Source organism: Aulonocara sp. 'chitande type north' Nkhata Bay, linkage group LG12, assembly GCF_057382095.1.
Source record: "Aulonocara sp. 'chitande type north' Nkhata Bay isolate Kocher_YH1m ecotype deep benthic linkage group LG12, A_spYH_male_GT1.1, whole genome shotgun sequence".
Taxonomy (NCBI): Eukaryota; Metazoa; Chordata; class Actinopteri; order Cichliformes; family Cichlidae; genus Aulonocara; species Aulonocara sp. 'chitande type north' Nkhata Bay.
In genome coordinates, this window is record NC_141355.1 from 22,086,751 (window position 1) to 22,093,194 (window position 6,444).

The window sequence follows — 6,444 nt, forward strand, 5'->3', positions numbered from 1 at the left end:
TTGTAGTACAGTAATGTACTACAACTAGAACAGAACAGAAATTTTTCATTTTGTCTATTTAACTACTGCAGTAGTAGTTAAAAAAAATGATAGCACTAATAACTAGGGGTGCAACAATACACAAAATTCACGGTTCGGTTCGATACTTTGGTGTCACGGTTCGATATTTTTTCGATACAAAAAAATGTTCATGCCTTTTTTAATTTGTCATTTATTAAATTTTCACGGCACATTCCGCACCACATCTCTGTGCGTTCATCATTTGTTTGAAGCCAGCTCACCTCCTGCAACTACTTTTCCGAGAATACATGCTTCTTTTGTGGTTCGGACTCCTTCTGACATTTCTTTGGAGATGGAGGAACATCACAGTAATTGTTTAAAGGAGCTTGCTTCTTCGACATCTTTCTAAACAAATGTCTGTCCTCCTCCTGAAAATCTTATGTATGCAAACACGTGTTGCAACTTCTTATCTTGTGCCCGTTTTTTATTTTGACAGCGAATGCGCACCTGCGGACCACTTATGTGCAGCCCTGGTTATTTAGCTCGTCATATTGCAGCCACAGAAATTCTTTTGTCCATGAAACCATAAAGCTGCACTTTCTTTTTGCCTTATAGTCTGATTTGTCATAACTTCTCCATTTTGTGGTAAGCTTTTCTTTGGCTGTCACTTCTTCACCCTGACCTGTCTTATTTGGCTCAGCAGAACTGAAATATTGTGGCGAGCTCAGACAAGGAGGAAACGGAGGTATCATTTGGTCTTGCTTCCCGTGAGCTAGCCAGGGAGCACAGCCGTTTATTGACATCTGCAGAAGAACACTGCCGCTAGCTAACTGCTCAGCGCAGCAACAACAACAACAACACACAGGGCGCCCTCTGACCCCGGAAGGACACACCGTCGCAGCGAGAGGGCGTCACCCGTCACTATGGCAACATAAACAAAACATAACTGTACAAACAGAACCCCGAACAGCCCTGACCCGCTAGAATATATATCCTGCTGCTTTTACACACGCACTCACATAACGCTCAGCGATTCTCTGCGCGATCAACCTCTCACATGTTTAAGCTGCGGGAGATTTCACTTGTCATGTTTGCATAGTAAGCTAACGATTGATAAGACTATGTCAGAGGAATTGGTGCGCAAATTATCATCACTCACCAATCAGTGCTGTCGCTCTCTATACACAGTTCACGCGATTGCAAAGTGAAAGCAAAAAACAAGGGCAAATTCAAACGCGATTTCAATATGTCATATTGACAGTGGCTCACCGATGCCAATGACATAATTACCCAGCTACATTTCCGAAAGAATGCAAAAGCATTGACATATATTTTTCCTTCCTACGATAGGCCGACGGGCAGGGCAGAGATAGATTTTGGTAGCCCGACTGGAAAAATCTCTAGCCCCGGGACGTCGGGCAGGCGATTTTGCAAGCCCTGTATCTGATTGAGGAATCACTCATCTTTGGAAAAGAGAGTTTATTACAGAGAAATGGCTCTTTCCAAAATAAAAGCTATACTATACGCTTCTTCTGGGCTATATTCTCAGCAGCATATTAAACATATCAGGTCACCATAAGGAGAATCATGTGCTAACGGCTGTCTAAATGACTCAGGTAAAGTTTGTAGCATGCGTGCTTGTTGTTTTTGTCTGCTTCCACTTGTCTTTGCACTAGGATGATGTCGGTGTAAATGTGCAGTCATATTTGTTGTGTTCCCACTAATGCTGTCAGCATAAATCTCGTTGAAATGACGTTAACGCCACAACACGGCAAATCTCCGTTAACAAGCTACCACGGATCGCCCGTGCATGGGGCTGGACGGCCAACACGTTAACGAGCTAACTGCGCTAACACACTAGCTCCCACCCATGTAATTGAGCATTGCGTGGCACATCCAACATACTGTTTTTACTTTAGTCCATGACGCGCTTACCTTCAGGGTCATACGTCACATGAAAACCAAAATAGTTCCAAACGCCAGATCTGAATGAGGGTGGGGGAGGTTCAATTTGCCATGTTGCAAGGAGAGCTTAACTTCTGTCTCGCTAGCTTGCCCTGCGCTCAGTGAATCTGCGTTCGACTACTCCGCCTAGGCTGCACTGTCGAGCGCAGATCCACTGAGCGCTCAACACAGACAGCATCGTCAGAAGGAAAGTTGATAAAATAAATAAAAAAATTATTTTGTATTGTTCGATACATATGTGTACCGAACCGAAAGCACTGTATCGAACGGATCAATATCGATACGAGTATCGTTGCACCCCTACTAATAACCGTAACCACTGCAGTCACGGGAGGGACAAGCAATTAATTAGCAGTTGACTGCAGATTTCCCCAACCTTATAAACAGTACCTTTGCACAATGATGGAAACAGTTTCTTGGTCATTAATATGATCAAAGGTACTGTTTATAAGGTTGGGGAAATCTGCAGTCAACTGCTAATTAATTGCTTGTCCCTCCCTCCTGCAGTCAGCTGAGACTGAAGAAGTTACTTGGATGAGTAACGAAACATTTCTCCCACTGAAAATGTTACGTCCAGATGAACAAATTCAACTTTTGGGGATTTCTTTACCTGGATGATTGAGCATGCATCAAGACTTCTTTGTTTTTGTTTTTTGTTTTTTAGTAACAATACAACCTAGAAAACATGTTTATTACAAAATACGTTGATAACTTCATCTGAGGAACATGAACTTCAACAACTCTTCTTTTTTTTTTCTTTTTTTTTTTTTTTTAACTCGTCTACTTTAATCCGTTGCTCCAGACTGCTGGGTTGTGGTTCGCTCTGCGTAGTGGATAGCTTTAGCTTTAGCCACTTGGTCTTTGTTAGCTTCCTTAAAATACTCATATTCTGCTAGATGAAAGTGATTTAAGTGTTTTTGTGGTGGTTCATTGGCTACTTTGGTGAACTTAATGTTTTGCTCACAGTGATGAGTTTCTACGCAAATGTTAGCATGTGACTGTTAGCATGTTAGCACAACTAACTAGCTTACCAGGAAAAAAATTCACAGATCCCAGTCAACTGGTGAATCTCTATTAAAAATAACATTAAGTTATTAGGTCTGAAAAATGTTGCTGTTATATAACAAGTTATTGTTATTAGTACTCAGTGCTGTATTTCACAAAAATGAGTCCAGTAGTACAGTAAATGGAGCATAGTTTTCAGGCACTGAATATGCATCTGTACTACTTTTTTTTTTTACTCTTTTTTTTTTTTAAATCTCTGGACAATGCTGCTAGTCAAATTTGAACTTTTGAAGTAAATGATGTACAGTGGGGCAAAAAAGTATTTAGTCAGCCACCGATTGTGCAAGTTCCCCCACTTAAAATGATGACAGAGGTCAATAATTTGCACCAGAGGTACACGTCAACTGTGAGAGACAGAATGTGAAAAGAAAATCCATGAATTCACATGGTAGGATTTGTAAAGAATTTATTCGTAAATTAGGGTGGAAAATAAGTATTTGGTCACCTCAAACAAGGAAAATCTCTGGCTCTCACAGACCTGTAACTTCTTCTGTAAGAAGCTTTTCTGTCCCCCACTCGTTACCTGTATGAATGGCACCTGTTTGAACTCATCATCTGTATAAAAGACACCTGTCCACAGCCTCAAACAGTCAGACTCCAAACTCCGCCATGGCCAAGACCAAAGAGCTTTCGAAGGACACCAGGAAAAGTATTGTAGACCTGCACCAGACTGGGAAGAGTGAATCTACAATAGGCAAGCAGCTTGGTGTGAAAAATCAACTGTGGGAGCAATCATCAGAAAATGGAAGACATACAAGACCACTGATAATCTCCCTCGATCTGGGGCTCCACGCAAGATCTCATCCCGTGGGGTCAAAATGATCATGAGAACGGTGAGCAAAGATCCCAGAACCACACGGGGGGACCTGGTGAATGACCTGCAGAGAGCTGGGACCAAAGTAACAAAGGTCACCATCAGTAACACACTACAACGGCAAGGAATCAAATCCCGCAGTGCCAGACGTGTTCCGCTGCTGAAGCCAGTGCATGTCCAGGCCCGTCTGAAGTTTGCCAGAGAGCACATGGATGATACAGCAGAGGATTGGGAGAATGTCATGTGGTCAGATGAAACCAAAGTAGAACTTTTTGGTATAAACTCAACTCGTTGTGTTTGGAGGAAGAAGAATACTGAGTTGCATCCCAAGAACACCATACCTACTGTGAAGCATGGGGGTGGAAACATCATGCTATGGGGCTGTTTTTCTGCCAAGGGGACAGGACGACTGATCCGTGTTAAGGACAGAATGAATGGGGCCATGTATCGTGAGATTTTGAGCCAAAACCTCCTTCCATCAGTGAGAACTTTGAAGATGAAATGAGGCTGGGTCTTCCAACATGACAATGATCCAAAACACACCGCCCGGGCAACAAAGGAGTGGCTCCGTAAGAAGCATTTGAAAGTCCTGGAGTGGCCTAGCCAGTCTCCAGACCTCAACTCCATAGAAAATCTGTGGCGGGAGTTGAAAGTCCGTGTTGCTCGGCGACAGCCCCAAAACATCACTGCTCTCGAGAAGATCTGCATGGAGGACTGGGCCAAAATACCAGCTACTGTGTGTGCAAACCTGGTAAAGACCTATAGTAAACGTTTGACCTCTGTTATTGCCAACAAAGGTTATGTTACAAAGTATTGAGTTGTATTTTTGTTATTGACCAAATACTTATTTTCCACCCTGATTTACGAATAAATTCTTTACAAATCCTACCATGTGGATTCATGGATTTTCTTTTTCACATTCTGTCTCTCACAGTTGAAGTGTACCTCTGGTGCAAATTACTGACCTCTGTCATCATTTTAGGTGGGGGAACTTGCACAATCGGTGGCTGACTAAATACTTTTTTGCCCCACTGTATGTCTGGGTCTACCAGGCTATTACAACAAAGCCCCCAGGCAGAGATCCATGTTCCATCTGTGTAGTGTAAATGGTCTTGAAAGAGGTGATAGTGTCTTTCCTTTGAAGTCACAGCCAGCTGCCATGTTCTTATGAGAAAGTGTTTCTCTTTCCACTCACCACTACTATGACAGTCTTCCCGTCAGCTGCATAATGAACCTTTTCAACGTGACAAAGCATACTCTGCAGGCTCGGGTGTAGAAGCCCGCAGAACAGCATTCTACAGACATTAGAGCATTAGAGGGTCAGCAGGGTGGATTAGAGGGTGAAAAGAATTTCTCTCCACACTCGAACTTTTAACCTCACTAATACAGGAATATATTTTCTATGTCAAGATAAGCAGTGTCCCTCTCGTCCTCATTTTCGTTGCTTTTCAGCCTGTCTTCCCCTCCCATTCCTCCTCCTTCCATTTTGTCATCTGTTTTCTTTGCTCCAGTGGCAGCAGTAATTTTAGATGCCTCTCCTCTGGTGTGCTTGTTGGGATGTTACAGCTTTTCAACATGCCATAATGTGTCGAGAACAAGGACGCTTCCACCTAAGCTGGTGCTTTTTGATTTATCCCCACCATATGGGCTTGTTTTTGATTTATGATGATAGAAACGCCCAGCACAGATGTGGGGAAGTATTCGTGTGAAATCAGATTTGGAAGTGAATATATCTTGATTTAAAAAGTTCCCTGGTGGTTTTTTAAAAATGCTCTATAGCAGAGTGTCCTGGTGATCAGAAAGTTATGGGGACATAACGCATAAACTACAAGATGAACTATTTGATAGATAAAGTACCACACAGAAAAAAAAAATAGGAACGTTGGCTGTGACATACATCAAGTTCTCTGTCCAGAATCGATTGTAGGCCTAAAATCCTCCAATAAAATCCTTCATAATAGAGTTTGTTCTTCATGAAGCTTGTGTATAAATCATATTTGTTCCTAAAGCTTTATGGTTCTACTTCCTTTTTTGGATTTGCTTCTTTAACGATGTTGCTAGGCTGTTTGTGGACTCGTGTTTTTGCCCCTTGGTATATTTCCGTCTTTCTGTGCGTGTCCTTCTGCTTGCGGTGCATGTGTATATGCGTGTCACACAGCTGACACTGCAATACTGTTCTCATATGTTTTCTTTAACCTTGAGTAACCTCTGTTTAGACATATCACAGGGTAAGGCTGCTGCTGCTTCAAAGGTTCACAGAGCTCATGGTTACAGATAAGCTGTCCACATTAAATGGCATTATAAAACTTACACTACACTTTTTTTTTTTTTTTTAAAGAGACTGGCAAGAATTTCTTTAACTGTTTAAGGGACAGTTGTTTTCAGACTGTCCCTTAAGAAAACAAAATAACTGTAAGAACTGTGGCCCAGTAACCTCACATCTTTTCTCGGTTAACACTACAGTGTCTATAAAAAGTTAACTGTGTCATAGGTTGGACAGTGACATTCACAGAACAGTTGAGAAATCAGATATTTCTTTGATTGCACAAGTTCATTAGATATTTAGGAAAACTTAAGAAATGTATTTTCAATTAGGTATT

The 6,444-nt window shown here is 41.8% G+C and overlaps 1 protein-coding gene across 2 annotated transcripts in view; it reads left to right on the plus strand.

Annotated features, from left to right (window-relative positions):
• osbp2b (oxysterol binding protein 2b) overlaps positions 1-6,444 on the plus strand; it is a 52,834-nt gene that overhangs the window by 27,747 nt on the left and 18,643 nt on the right. The window lies entirely within an intron of this gene.